Source organism: Lepidochelys kempii, chromosome 2 (assembly GCF_965140285.1).
Source record: "Lepidochelys kempii isolate rLepKem1 chromosome 2, rLepKem1.hap1, whole genome shotgun sequence".
NCBI lineage: Eukaryota > Metazoa > Chordata > Testudines > Cheloniidae > Lepidochelys > Lepidochelys kempii.
This window is the reverse complement of record NC_136381.1, coordinates 42,977,073-42,992,937: the sequence shown is the minus strand read 5'-3', so window position 1 is coordinate 42,992,937 and position 15,865 is coordinate 42,977,073. Positions and strand designations below refer to the sequence as shown.

At 44.3% G+C, this 15,865-nt stretch overlaps 1 protein-coding gene across 3 annotated transcripts in view; it reads left to right on the top strand.

Moving 5' to 3' along the window:
* Nucleotides 1–4,549: 4,549 nt before the first annotated feature.
* The window catches only part of PLEKHF2 (pleckstrin homology and FYVE domain containing 2), a 49,194-nt gene continuing 37,878 nt past the window's right edge, over nt 4,550–15,865 (top strand). For 2 of the 3 annotated variants that reach the window (XM_073330529.2, XM_073330527.2), the window contains exon 1: nt 4,550–4,759. The gene's annotated coding sequence lies outside the window, so the exon portion shown is untranslated. The remainder of the gene's footprint in view (nt 4,760–15,865) is intronic. The other variant, XM_073330526.2, reaches the window with a different exon arrangement.

Sequence of the window (15,865 nt, the reverse complement as noted above, 5' to 3'; positions counted from 1 at the left end):
AGTTTAATAATTTGGGTTTTTCATAGATTAAGGATTTGGGGCCATTTCTTTTCTGCCAAAAAGCCAGTAATTTCACAGCCCAATAATTAGGTGAATATGAAAACTGGAGAACCCAAACCCTACTGTCTTCATATAAGTGAAACCTTCTTAATGAACCAAAAATGTTCAAAAATGTTGTTGCTGTTTTTCTGAGTTTCTCTCACAGCACAAACTTGTACATTTTGATGTTGTGTCATTAGAGGCCTCATCTGGAGTGCTGTGTCCAGTTTTGGGCACCACACTACAAGAAGGATGTGGAAAAATTGGAAAGCGTCCAGTGGAGGGCAACAAAAATGATTAGGGGACTGGAACACAGGATTTATGAGGAGAGGCTGAGGGAACTGGGATTATTTAGTCTGCAGAAGAGAAGAATGAGGGGGGATTTGATAGCTGCTTTCAACTACCTGAAAGGGGGTTCCAAAGAGGATGGATCTAGACTGTTCTCAGTGGTAGCAGATGGCAGAACAAGGAGTAATGGTCTCAAGTTGCAGTGGGGGAGGTTTAGGTTGGATATTAAGAAAAACTCTTTCACTAGGAGGGTGGTGAAGCACTGGAATGTGTTATCTAGGGAGGTGGTAGAATCTCCTTCCTTTGAGGTTTTTAAGGTCAGGCTTGACAAAGCCCTGGCTGGGATGATTTAATTGGGGATTGGTCCTGCTTTGAGTAGGGGGTTGGACTAGACGACCTCCTGAGGTCCCTTCCAACCCTGATATTCTGTGATTTAGCTGTGATACAATGTGGTCAAATCTGTATATAACATAATTATATTGCAGGAAAAATATTACCATCTCCCAAGTGTTTCATAGGCTGCAAAAAGCTATTTTAGCGTCTGTGAACATCCTCTACTGCTTGCACAATTTACCTTTTAAAAATGGTGAGGTGTTAGAAATCTTAGAATAGGTGGTAACCCTACAGCCAAGGGACTAGCACAAATGGGTTGCCAAAAAGAGTGGTTTTCAAACTGTGGGTCGCGACCCAGTACTGGGTCGTGGATTGTAAGGCTCTGGGTTGCGGTGGCTCAGGTAAGCACTGCCAACCGGGCCGTTAAAAGTCCCGTCAGCGGTGCTGCCCGACTAAGGCAGGCTGGTCCCTACTTGTTCTGACACCGTGCTGTGCCCCAGAAGCTGCCAGCAGCAGGTCCGCTCCTAGGTGGGGGGTGGGCCCTTCCACAGCACAGCGCGGTCCATGGTGCTAAGACAGGCAGGAAGCCTGCCTTAGCACCCCCACTGCGCCGCTGACCGGCAGCCGTCCGAGGTAAGCCTGCACCCTAACTCCATGCCCCAATCCCCTGCTCCAGTCCTGAGCCCCACCCCCAGACCCAGACCCCCTCCTGCACACCAAAATCCTCATCCCTGGCCCCACCCCAGAGCCTGCACCCCCAGTCCAGAGCCCTGACCTCCTCCTGCACCCCAACACTCTGCCCCAGCCCTGAGTCCCCCAAACCCAGAGCCCCCTCCTGCATCCCAAACCCCTTCCCTAGCCCAGAGCCCCCTCCCACACCCTGAACCCCTCATTCCTGGCCCCACCCCTCACCTCTGCACCCCAACCCTCTGCCCCAGCCCTGAGCCCCTCCCACACCCCAAACCTCTCATCCCCAGCACTGTTGGGTCATGGGCATCAACAATCTTCTTTAACTGGGTCGCCAGAAAAAAAGTTTGAAAACCACTGGTCTAAGACTAAAAGATTGAAAATGTTGTACTGAAAAACTTGGGTAGGCAACTGAAGTAGTCATTTAAAACAGGAGTAAAGGATTCTATTGGGGGTAGCCATGTTAGTCTGTATCCACAAAAACAACAAGGAGTCCGGTGGCACCTTAAAGACTAATAGATTTATTTGAGCATAAGCTTTCGTGGGTAAAAACCCCACTTCTTCAGATGCATGGAGTGAAAATTACAGATGCAGACATAAAAGGGAGTTACCTCACAAGTGGAGAACCAGTGTTGACAGGGCCAATTCAATCAGGGGGATGTAATCCACTCCCAATAATAGATGAGGAGGTGTCAATTCCAGGAGAAGCAAAGCTGCTTTTGTAACGAGCCAGCCACTCCCAGTCCCTATTCAAGCCCAAATTAATGGTGTTAAATTTGCAAATGAACTTTAGTTCTGCTGCTTCTCTTTGAAGTCTGTTTCTGAAGTTTTTTTGTTCAAGTATAGCTACTTTCAAATCTGTTATAGAATGTCCAGGAAGATTGAAGTGTTCTCCCACTGGCTTTTGTATGTTACCATTCCTGATGTCCAATTTGTGTCCATTTATTCTTTTATGTAGGGACTGTCCAGTTTGGCCAATGTACGTGGCAGGGGGGCATGGCTGGCACATGATGGTATATATAACTTTAGTAGATGTGCAGGTGAATGAGCCGCTGATGGTGTCGCTACAGTAGATATGGGGACAGAGTAGGCAATGAGGTTTGCTACAGGGATTGTTTCCTGGGTTAGTGTTTCTGTGGTGGGGTGTGTAGTTGCTGGTGAGTATTTGGTTCGGGGGCTGTCTGTAAGCAAGGACTGGCCTGCCTCCCAAGGTCTGGGAGAGTGAGGGATCGTTTTCCAGGATGGGTTGTAGATCGCTGATAATGTGCTGGAGAGGTTTTAGCTGGGGGCTGTACGTGATGGCCAGTGGTGTTCTGTTATTTTCCTTGTTGGGCCTGTCCTGTAGTAGGTGATTTCTGAGTACCTGTCTTGCTCTGTCAATCTGTTTCCTCAATTCCCCAGGTGGGTATTGTAGTTTTAAGAATGCTTGATAAAGATCTTGTAGGTGTTTGTCTCTGTCTGAGGGATTAGAGCAAATTCGATTGTGTCTTAGGGCCTGGCTGTAGACAATGGATTGTGTGATGTGTCCTGGAAGGAAGCTGAAGGCATGTAGCTAAGTATGGCGGTTAGTAGGTTTCTGGTATAGGGTGGTGTTTATGGGACCATCACTTATTTTCACTGTAGGGTCCAGGAAGTGGATCTCTTGTGCGGAATGAGATCCTTATTTATCCCTTTATGTAGCATTTTAGTATACAGGAGGCAATACAATAGATCAGGTTGGCAATCTCTTATTCAAAATCAAAAATTTTCAGGACCCCCTTCCACTTTTTACTCTGACAGTAAATTTATCATTGACAATAGTGATCTGCCTATATAATGTGTGTGTGTTTCATGAGATTGACCAAGAATACTTAACGTGAAAGGAGAAGGATGTGCAGGAAGTAGGGGAAGAAGATATTCTTTGCATTAGAGTTGCAATAAAATTTGCAATGCTTCCTGTCCCACCCACCCCCAATTGCCTTTCATGATCCTCCCTGGGGGCTGCTCCCCACCATTAGCTGAGAATCACTGCAATATATCACGGGTTCTCAGCTTGGGGACTGTGACTAGCTGTAAGGGTGATGCAACTACTCTCTGCCTTTCCCATATTGCAAAATGGGAGGAGGGTGCCAGATAGATCCTGGCTAGATGAGAGCAGGATCCCAGTATGGAAAAGGTTGAAAAACACTACAGTAGATGAAGTATGCTGAATAATTAATAAATCTCTGCCTCAAGAGTCTTACAACCTAAGGGCTCAGCTTGTACAACACACAGAATTGTGTGAGTGCTTCACAGAACAATTATCTCAGGAAAGGTGGCTGGATCATCAGAAGTTTTACTGAAGAGGGGAGGAAGGTTAGCATAATTTAGTATTAGTCTGTTGCAAGTGTATGCAGTGAAATGTAAGGAGTTAGAGTCTAGGTCTCGAGTAGGCAAAAGAGACAAAAAGAGCAGTCAGAAGAGAATCACATGGAGATCAAAGAAAGCAGCAGGAGATGAGGACAGGGCTAAGAGTCTCATTAGATTTCTTTTTATTAGATTTAAGGAGAAAGAAGCCTGTATAGAAATGAAGTAAGGAAAAAATGTGGTCAGAGGAGCAGAAGACGCAGATCAGGTTTAATTGTGTCTTGTTTATCAAAATAATACACTTCTTTTCAAAGTTTAGAACTGACTGAAGTTGTTCACACTGTTTTTATTTGCTACACATTAATGTCGGGTTGGGATTCAACTCAAACACGACAATTTTCCAGAGTAGACAGAGTCATGTCATGAGCTGCGGGAACAATGTGAAACACTGTATATAGTTCATTGACTCACCCGCATCAAGAGGCACTCTCCCTAAAGGAAGACTTTGAAAACACTCCTTAATTTAATAATCCACAATAACGAAGAAGTTGCATCGAGCAGTGAGGAGACTTGGGGCAAGATCTGCACTGGGGGCGGGCAGCTCTGCACGGGGGCTTCTTTCCAAGGAGTGACCGGGCAGGGCTGTAGGGGGGACTCTCAGTGAATGAAGGGAGTGCGGGGGGGGGGGGAACTCTCTCTCCACGGAAGGAGGGGTGGAGGGCAGGCAGGTCCGGGGGGAGGGGGGAGACTCTCCAGAGCGTGAAGGGGGAGGAGTGGACTCTTTCGTCCATTCCCCCCAACGCAGAGCCCGGTAGGAAGCCTCAGAGTTTCCTCGTCCCTACACCCTCCCAAACGCTACGAAGCCCTTCCCCCCCCCCCCGGCTCCCAAGATGGCGGCGGCCCCTCCCCCTAGATCCCAAGGGCTGGGGCGGGGCCCCTGGAGCCCGTCCTCCCGCAGCTGGGGCCAGGGACGGTGATGTGTGAGCGCGGCTGGGCGGGCGTGGGACGGGGCTGGCAGTTAGCAGGCGCGAGCGCGGCTGGGGCCCGAGCGGAGAGAGCTGCGCGCGCCGGGCCGGGCTCTCCCTCGGTAAGTCGCGCGGCGGGGGGCCTCGTGTCCTCTCGGCACCGGCCAGGCTCGGCTGCGGCAGGAGTCGGGCGAGCGGGCGGCGGCGGGCAAACTTTCCCTGCGGGCTCCCGCTGCCTGGGCTCCGGCTGCTGCTCCGCGGCCATGTTGGGAGCCCGTGTCGCCGGGCTGGCGCGGGAGCTGCCCCTGTGGGGACGGGCAGGGCGCGACCCCGCCCTCGGGTGCGGGATCTCGGCCGACAAGCTTCGCCCGCGGGGCTTTGCTCCTGCGGGAGGTCGGTGGGGCGCGTTTGCCCCCGCATCTCCGCAGGGCAGGGTGCCGCAGCTGGCCCCGTCCCCGTGCGGGCGGCAATGGGGGTGGGGGGCGGCTCACGGCGCGGCAGCGCTGGGAGTTGTAGGTGCTCAGTGCCCGTCCCGGGCCGGTGGTTACTCACCCCTAGCCCCGCTGCAGGCAGCGCCAGCGGGCGGGACTCCGCTCCTGCCTCCCCGTAGGGGACACACCGAGTGCCTGCAGCCCCCTGCTGCCCTGGCCCGGGGGGGTGCGTGCCCCGGCCGCGGGGTTCATGCGGCTGTCGGGCTTCAGGAGCCAGGAGACGCCCTGTAACTTGACAGCATCAGTTATGGGAGTGGATTGTGACTGGAGGGGAGCGAGCGAGCTCCCCTGTATTTGTCACTTCGACAGGACCCTGTGGTTGTGGCAGCCGCGGGTAAATCTCTCACTCGCTTAAATGGGAACAGGGTTGGGCCCATAATCTTTAGTTGTCTGGATTTGTTGTTTCACTTCACTTATAAATCACCCTGTATTCAAACTAAAACCCCCGGATCCTGGGTAGCTGTGTGGAAATAAATATTTGGAAATAGGGATTTATTTGGGGTTTGTGCACAGTATTTTGCAGGCCAGATATTTTTTTCTTGAAAAAAAGATTACATTTGTAATCTTGTTGTTTTTTTTTTCTTAAAGCGTTGTGACAATCATGTACTGATTGCATCTCTTTTAAAGTACCCTACTAACACTTTAAAAAGCAAAAGTGCTTAAGCATAGTGTGTGAAATTCATGAGGCATCTTGCACTTTATCCCTTGAAGCAAATATATGTTCTATGACCCAGTAAATGCCAGCTGCCAAAAGAGGGATTTCTTTGGAGCTGCGCATATATATATATATATATATATAGCTATACAGTGCCTATTACAGACCAGCATGTAGCCTAGTGTGTGTGGACAGACCTCTGTGCAAATGTGGAGTACCCTTGAATTTAGTGAGTCTCCATGTGCGTGTGGGGATCTATCTGCCTGTATGTCATGTTACAAAATCTGGGCCTAAGCACTCTATAAATACAAAGGTTTCCAAACAAATGCAATAGTATATAGGATTTACACCAGCATTCAGTTCCTGGCCACATTCTTAATGAATGCCTTTACTATTAATATATGAAGTTTTTTAAAAGAGCAGATAGATGTTGGCTCATCAAATCAGTATGAGGTTTCTGTTAAACACAATCCTTAATTGGTATGCCATTTATTGTTACTCTTATCTCCTGCGGGCTTCCATGAAGACATTTGAATAAACATAGCAAATGGACGATAAGTGATCAAATATTTATCACTACTTAATTTGAGGACTTTGAATAAATGTGATCTGTTTAAAGTTTTTTTCAGTGTTGTTGTAGCCATGTTGGTCTCAGGGTTTGAGAGACAGGGTGGATGAGGTAATATCTCTTATTGGACCAACTTCTGTTGATGAAAGAGACAAGCTTTCGAACTACACAGCTCTTCCTCAGGTCTGGGAAATATCTTAGGGCTTGTCTTCACATACAGCGCTACAGTGGTGCAGCTGCAGCACATTGTTGAAGATGCTCTTACGCCGTCGGGAGAACATCTACCGTTCGTGTAGTTTAATCCACCTCCCTGAGAGGCAGTAGTAGCTACGTTGGTGGGAGAAACTCTCCCATTGACATGGGGGTGTCCACAAAGGGGGTTAGGCTATTATAACTACGTCTCTCAGTGAGGTGGATATAGGTCGGTATGTCTGTTGTATAGCCCTGGCCTTAAAGTGTGCGTTGACTATTATGCTAAACTATGTTCCACCTTGTATTTAGTTGTATTTTCCCAGACCTGAAGAAGAGTGCTGTGTAGCTTGAAAACTTGTCCCTTTCATCAACAGAAGTTGATTCAGTAAAAGACATTTTCACCCTCCTTGTCTGTTTAACTCTTTATTCGTAGATTTGATTAGAGGTAACTAGCTATCCTAGATGAACTAAAGAGGGTTGAAACAGTTTGATATGATCACTAAAATAAAAATTTGTAAAACTGCCTGAATCTTCCGTTTGTCAACATGACTAAGTTTGTTAGTATTTCTGTAATTTATATATTGAAGTGTATATTTGATCTGTTGAAACAGTCTCATTTTAAATGTGATGAGTTATTCTGAAAGCAATTCAAGAAAAAAGACTTAACCGTTATACATTTAAAATAAGGCAAAAGAAAGATTATTACTTTCAGTTGCTTTTTTCTCGTTTGATTTTGTGAATACTTTGTGATATTTTTCTATATTAGGGAATAATGAATTGTACTCCTAGTAAGTACTACTTGGCGTCTACTTTAGTCTAAAATGTCCCGCTTTATTTAGAAATGTGGCTGCTGCCTAGCTACTGACTAATCCTTGATTTCATCAGTATTTTTAGTAAGCAAAGCTACTGCACATACCTAGAACTATGGATTAAGGATTCCTTTGATAAATTGACTAAATTGACCATAATGGTCTAGAAGCAATATAAGACTTCATATTCATTAAATTTGTTTGGTTACTCTAGAGACTGATATCTAATACTGCCAAATAAGTTATCTGAGTTTGTAATGCATTTAACATTTTAAATTAAAACAAGATGAATTAACACAATTAGGGAAGTGAGACTAAAATTAAATTGACAAATTTTTGACTACTTCCTCCTGTTTCCCAAATACGAAACTCAAATACTTGCTCAACTTCAAGGTCCCCGTTAAGATCTGTGTAGTTTAATTGGTTATTGTTAGTGATGGACTTCAGGGATGAGGGGGGGGGGAAACAATAACAGAAAATGTGGAAATGGCAGAAGTGCTAAATTACTTCAGTTTCAGTTTTCACTCAAAAGGTTAGTAGTGAATCGAACATTGTGAATGCTAATAAAAATGTGGTAGGATCAGTGGCTAAAATAGGGAAAGAAAAAGTTAAAAATTACATAGGCTATATCTATACTAGAGACCTTACGGTGGCACAGCTGTACCAATGCAAGGTAAGGTCTCCTGTGTATGTAGTTCTCCTGTCAGCATAATTTAACCACCCCCCGATGAGCGGCAGCAGCTATAGCAGCGGGAGAGCATCTCCCACTGACGTGGCGCTGTCCACACCAGCACATCTGTTGGTGTAACTTATGTCGCTCAGGGGTGTGAAAAAAGCTTTACCAACAAAGATGCTAGTGCAGACATAGCCTTAGACAAGTTCGATGTCTTAAAGTCACCAAGGCCTGATGAAATACATCCTAGAATACTCAAGGAGCTGACTGAGAGGATATCTGAGCCATTAATGATTATCTTTGAAAAGTCATGGAAGACTGGAATGATTCCAGAGGATTGGAAAGGGGCAAATATTGTGCAATCAGTTTGCAAACACCTAGAACATAATAAGGTGATAGTAACAGCATGGATTTGTGTTGATTTGACATGATTTATTCTTGACAACAGCTTTCTTTGACAGGGTTAACAAGCATTTTGGATGGGGGTAGCAGTTGATGTGGTATATCTTGAGTTTAAGGCTTTTGATAGCGTCTTACATGATCTTCTCATAAACAAACTAGGGAAATGCAACCTAGATGGTGTTACTATAAGGTGGGTGCATACCTGGTTGGAAAACCATTCCCAGAGAGTAGTTATCAATGGTTCACAGTCAAGCTGGAAGTCCATATCCAGTGGGGTCCTACAGGGATCAGTTTTGGGTCCGGTTCTGTTCAGTATCTTCATCTATGATTTATAATGGAATAGAGAGTACACTTATAAAGTTTGTGAACGATACCGAGCTGAGAGGAGTTGCAAGTGCTTTGGAGGCCAGGATAAATTTCAAAATGATTTGGACAAACTGGAGAAATGATTTGAAATAAATAGGATGAAATTCAATAAGGACAAATGCAAAATACTCCACTTAGGAAGGACCGAACAAGCGCACGCACACAATGGGAAATGACTACCAAGGATGGAGTACTGTTGAAAGGCATCTGGGGTTCACAAGCTAAATGAGTCAACAGTGTAACACTGATGCAAAAAAAGCAAACGTCATTCTGGGATGTACTAGCAGGAGTGTTGTAAGCAAGACACGAGAAATAATTCTTCTGCTCTACCCCGCACTGATTAGGCCTCTGCTGGAGCACTGTGTCCAGTTCTGAGTGCCACATTTCAGGAAAAATTTGGACAAATTGGAGAAAGTCCAAAGGAGAGCAACAAAAATGATTAAAGGTCTAGAAAACATGACTTTATGAGGGAAGATCGAAAAAATTGGGTTTGTTTAGTCTGGAGAAGAGAAGACTGAGAGGGGACATAACAGTTTTCAGGTACATAAAAGCTTGTTACAAGGAGGAGGGAGAAAAATTGTTCTCCTTAACCGCTGACGATAGGACAAGAAGCAATGGTCTTAAATTGCAGCAAAGGCAGGGTAGTTAATGGAATAAATTGCCTAGGGAGGTTGTAGAATCTCCATCATTGGAGAATTTTAAGAGCAGGTTGGACAAACACGTGTCAGGGATGGTCTAGAAACTCTAGATAATACTTCAGTCCCCTGCACTCATGGCAGGACTGAGTCGGATTAGATGATCTCTCGGGTCCCTTTCAGTTCTATGATTTTATGAGATGCATGTTTCTTTGAACATTCTTTTGCAGGGTTCTCATTAGTATGTGGTGTTGCTACAGATGATCTGTAGTGCTTGGGCACAACAATATGAGAAAGTAGCATCTTTAGCTCTGAATTTAAACTATAACTTTAATTATACTTTGAGAGTTAACTTTTAATTGAAGAGTGGTTAAGGAGTTGAGTGCAAAATGAGAATCTTATTTCCATTATGACTACCCACTTCAATGGCTTCCTGTACTCTGGTTCGACTAATTAAAAACTGTATATTTCCAGGCGTTTAAGTTGTTTTGAGTATTAAAATTACTGGCTCTAAATGGCATTTAGACTGAATCCAGCAGTCCTTTGTGTGCTGAATATGAATCACTAATCCCATCAACCCTGCATTCTTTTTTTTACATGGAAAATATATCACGTGGCTCTTAGAGGGGTGTGATGGGACTTAGCCTCCATCACTTTGAAGTAAGGGCTAAAACCCCAGTTAGTAATGCTCTGCACATTGGGGGGTGGCTGATTGCCTCCGGCCAGAAGAGGTGGAACTAGGCCTTACTCTAAGTTTACTTATATGTCTACATCACAAAGATAAACCTGTGGCTGGTCTGTGCCAGTTGACTCAAGCTCAAGGGGCTCGGGTTGCAGGGCTGTTTCATTGCTGTATGGGCTTGGGCTGGAGTCGTAGCTGGAGTCGACATACCTTAGGTTGAGTTACTGCGGGGTCTACACCCCGGGGGGTTGACGGGAGAAAATCTCCCATCGACTTACCTTACTCTTCTCATTGAAGAGTGATCTGCAGTAGATTTGTCGGGTCTTTACTGGACTCGCTAAATTGACCACCAGTGGCTCGATCTCAGAGCTGTAGTGTAGACGTGCCCTTAGTGAGCACTGCCGCAAGGGCTTTAAGAGGTTAGTGTTGCAAACAAAGCTAGGTAGATGGAACCACTTAAATTTTAAATGCAAAACTGAGCTGTAGAGGCTTGGCATGGGGAGGAAATTAGATTAGTTTCCTCCCTTGTGTCATTCAGAATTGAGAAGGCAAGATTTTGTTTTTTCTAAATATGCATTGATGGCAGGAGTGTTGCTCATTCTGTAAAGAGGGCTGAATTCCATTTTTAATTATGAGTAGTGGGCTGGGATACAAATTTAGGGTTACATACTTCCTTGATTAACAGTAGATCTCTCACTAATGCAGCGGTCCCCAAACTGTGGGGCATGCCCCCTGAGTGGGGTGCAGAGGAACATTTCAGGGGAGGGATGCAGTGGGGCCCAGGTCAGCCCTCACAAGGACAGGGGTGGGAGTACCACCCAGCCCCGCCCCCAGCTCTGGCTCAGCTCCTGTCTCTCGGCTCCCGCTCCAAGCTCTGGCCCCGTTCCTGGCCGTGGCTCTCGATCATGGCACCTGGGGTGGGGGTGCAGACTGGGCAAGGGGGGGGCATGACTGAAAACATTTGGGGACCACTGCACTAATGTCATTGGGAGTTTGTACAAAGATCCAGGGGGGAACCAAATCTTTATCTGGTAACTAAACTTTTATTTATTACCATTATTCAATATCTTATTGTCACATTCAGCATAGATTCCAAGGCTAGAAGGGACTATTGATCATCTAGTATGACCTCCTGTGTAACACAGGCCATAGAACTTCCCCAAAATAATTCCGAGAGCATCTTTCTTTTTTTAAAAAAAAAATCCAGTCTTGATTTCAAAATAGCCAGTGATGGAGAATCCACTAAATGAATCCCAATCAGTTGTTCTAGTGGTTAATTAACCTCACTGTTCAAAGCTTAGGCCTTATTTCTAGTCTGAATTTCTCTAGTTTCTTTTTCCTTCCTTTGCATTTTTCTCACTGTAGCAACTTTAAAAATCTCACCCATCTGTCTAAGGTGATCAGCGATAAAATAGTTAACATTTTATCATTGAGCTAAAATATAGCTTTTAACACACACCAGTGTGATTAGTGTTGGTGAGGTGGCACAGGGCTTCACTCATCTGAGCCGGTGTTTCAGGTTGTCTGCAGACTTGAGAAGGCAATAATAGCTCTGATACACATTTTCTTTACTGCCATAATTAACTGTGCTAGCTGGATTCAAGCTAGCTCGTGTGTAGTTTTTGCTGTGTAGTCGTATCCTGGTTTTGGTCAACCCTAGAATTCCCTTACATATAGTAAACTGCTGTTCAACCTAAAATGCTCAGAATTAAGTCCTGCTTTCCCATTGGAAAGAGCAGTATTGTAAATAACTACATTCCATGGCAACATGCTTTTCATCTTTTTATTGACTTCAGAATAATTATAGTGCTTAAGCTTATATTTTTTTCAATTACTTCATATGATTTGTAATAGCAGTAGCGATATCCAGATAGGGCACTGTTGTTGACTGCATGGACAGGTAAATTAAATAATTTAATTTACTTCTGATTAAATTTTCAGTGTTTATTTTGTTTGAAGAGAAAATAAAGGTTATTATATAAAACTTACTTTTGAAGTGGAACAAAGTAAGCTTAAAAAGTTGTCCTTTTTCTCCTAAACAAATACAGAATTTTATAATGTGTTGTGATATTACTTGTGCTCGAGTAACTTAGACAAGTAATTGTTTTAATGGTGATGGGGGAGAAAAGGGATATCTGTAGACCAGAGGTGGGCAAACTACGGCCTGCGGACCACATCCAGCCTGCGCGTCCCACCTGCCTGGCCCCTGAGTTCCTGGCCCAGGAGGCTAGTCCCCGGCCCCTCCCCTGCTGTTCCCTCTACCCCGCAGCCTCAGCACACTGCACCGCCAGCGTAATGCTCTGGGCAGCCTGGCAGTGCAGTTGCAGAGCCTTGGCCTGACCTGGTGCTCTGGGCAGCTCCAGCCACCTGTGCTCCAGGCAGCGCGTTAAGGGGGCAGGGAGCAGGGGGGGTTGGATAGAGGGCAAGAAAGTTTGGAGTGGTGGATAGGGGGTTGGGGTGGTCAGAGGGTGGGAGAACGGGGGTTGGATGGGGCAAGGGTCCCAGGGCAGGGGGCAGTGAGGAATGAGGGGGGTGTTTGGATGGGACGGCAGGGGGCAGTAAGGGGTGGGGGGTACAGGGGTGGTCAGGGGACAGGGAGCAGGGGGTGGATGGGGCAGGAGTCCCTGGGGGGGGCTGTCAGGGGACAGGGAACCGGGGGGTTGGATGGGGCAGGAGTCCCAGGGGAGCTGTCAGGGGGCGAGAAGCGGGGGGGTGTGTGTCGGATAGGAGGTGGGGGCCAGGCCACGCCTGCCTGCTTTGGGAGTGACAGCCTCTCCAACCAGCCCTCCATACAATTTTGGAAACCCAATTTGGCCCTCAGGCCAAAAAGTTTGCCCGCCCCTGCTGTAGACAGTGTGGAAGAATATATTTATCACACTGAAGAATGTTGCAATGTTTTTATAAGTCATAATAATAGCTGTACTAACAAGTCAAGTCCTGCAAATTCTTATTCAGTGAGCAGTCCTGTTGAGGTAAATGGGACTGCTTGAATGAGTATGAATTGCTTACTTGGGGGCTTGCAGAATTAAGGCTGCAATTTTGCACAGTAATGCTCTTTTTGATTAAAGTGTTAATCAGGGTGGATTTGATTTAAATCAAATTGATTTAAATCACTAGTGAAGAAGACTCGATTTAATCATAGTTTTCTACATAAAAGTGCATTCTTGTTGGTTGTTATAACCTTAATACATATTCTTCACAACTCGGAGATAGATGTAGGTTTCATTTTTGAAAGGTACACACTATACATTTTTAAACAGTGATTTATTTTGAAAACTTTTCAGATTAGTTTTACAGCTATATCAGAAAATGAATGATTGTTTGGTTATTTCATTTACCAAAGGTAATTGAAGCAGATATTTATGAAGTCATTGGGAGGTGAACTATCTCCAGTTCAACAGGTTAATCATTAATATATGGAGGATTTTCTTGCCATGCTGTATTAGGAGGAGAACACCACCAGACAGAGATTTAAATTTTTATTTAACTAAAACAACAACGTTAAGTATTCTGGATTTTTTTCTTCAACAGCAAACATATAATAGTTTAACAAAGCAAGTATTTGTCCTTAACTTCTCACATTTATCTCCAGACTTCTTCTCCTTGTCCAGATGTATTTCGCCCCCAACAATCTTCTATTCATTGAACTTTTTGAAACGTTGCACTTTTAGAGAGGTAAGGGATTGACTCTGTGTACATAGATTTGCAGAGGGAGAATAGAGTTGAGGTCTGTTATTTCTCACCTCTATTTATTTATTTAAAAACATTTTTGTTGTTAACAAGCATGTTATCTCTGGAGACACAAATCCACAGTTTGAGAACTGTAAAACTAAGCATCTCTGATGGTATCTTCTAGACTGAGCACTGAGTCTCATTGGGTAGATGAATTATTTAGGTTAATCTTTCTATACGGAAGCCTGTGGAACCCCATAAATTTGGGTCCTAATCCATAAACTATTGGAACTCATTTACAAAACTTTTCTTAAACATTACATGAATATATTGTCCCATACTATAGAATTAGAATTTATAGTCCCTATTCCATGATGAGATATCTTTGAGTATAATGTATCTTAATTAAAACTATCTTTAGATTGTTTTGATAAAATGCTTTTTGAAAAAAAAAACCTATCAGATTTTTAATTTTTTTCTTTAAACAATCATTGATTTTTATCCACCCTGGTGTTAATACTGTTCTGAGTATTTTTCTCCTGCATGGTTTCGATGGGTCTTTAATCTCATAGTGTTAGAGTAAATAATGAATTTCTCTCTAGCATATTTGTTTTGACTTTACAAACAAAGATACACACATCTGTTGAGTTTTTTATTGCACTCTTGAAGTTCAATATTTCATTTTATAGAGATAGTTGCTTGAGTGGATTTTTTTCTTTAATCTGTAGGGCTCATTATTTAGCATGTAATTCAGTAGAATGTACCATGACTTCTGCATATTGTATAAAATGGAATTCAACCTCTGAAATTTGAGGACTTGAAATACTGGGGTTTTCATTTTTATATATAGTAATTTTGAAACTTAAAAAATAGTTTATTGGAACATTAACATGTAGCAGAGGTTCTCAAACTGTGGTCCATGGACCACCAGTGGTCCGTGAACTCCATTCAGGTGATCCACAGATAGTTCCTTCTAAGGTGCGCATCTGGGCAGCTGCACACGAGAGAATGAAGGGCTACCCACCTAATTAGTGGAGCTGCACAGGCCTGGCTTCACTAATTAGGGCTTGGACCCTGGAGAAGACATGTGTAGGGTGAGCTGGTGGCCTTGTGGGGGATTAATTTAGGGGGTATTTGGGAGGGGGCAATGGAGTGAGAAGAGAGGGTGGAGGGAATTTGGGACGTGCAGAGCTGTGGCCGCCAGAGAAAGAGGCAACTTTCCCCAGCTCCAGGGCTGCAGCTGCCAGGGAGAGACGGCCCTCCTTCACAGCCTCAGCTCTGTGGCTGCTGTGGCAGGGGAGAGAGGGAGAGACCCCCTCCTTCCCAGCCTCAGGTTGGGGGCTGCCGCAGCGGGGGGAGAAAGGGCACGTCCATTGAATTAGAAAGCTAAGACTAGTGATATTAAAATATGAGTTGTGTGGTTTTATTTGTAGAACAAAAAAATTATTATTAAGGGTTTTTTTTATACACCGCTTTTATCCAAAGCGCTTTCCAATAGTTAGCTAATGGTACAAACAACATTTGGAAAGATCATTAAGTGGTCCACGAGGCCCTCAGCAATTTTCAAGTAGTCCACCAAAAAAAGAGTTTGAGAACTACTGACATGTAGTCTCTTCGCTAGTTTGATTGTACCAGTTCAGATAACTTTGAGATCTTAGCAGGGTCTTACAATTAAAGTTAGTCATTACTCTTAAGTCATTGTTTGTCAGAATGTTGCTTCAGAATGTCCTCTAGTGACAGGTTTACTAAAAATGAGAGAAATCCCCTTTCCTACAATCTTTTACCAAAAATGAAGGAAAAGTAATTGGAGTGCAATCTAAAACTGTAGAAATAGTCTGACAAACAAGTTATTGCTAGTGTCAAGATGTTGAGGGCGCTGAGTTATTTGCATGTGTTAAGTGGATGAGAGGATGAAACGCAGGACTCTTATGCTGTACTCCACATCTTGGAACTTTTCAGAAAGCAACTTTTTAGAACAGAAGAAGACTGTGCAACGTCTTATACAACTAATTGTTTAAAAAAGGAAAGTTAACTTACCTCTAGCCTTCCTGATTTTGTAATATGGGAAACAAAACTTGACACA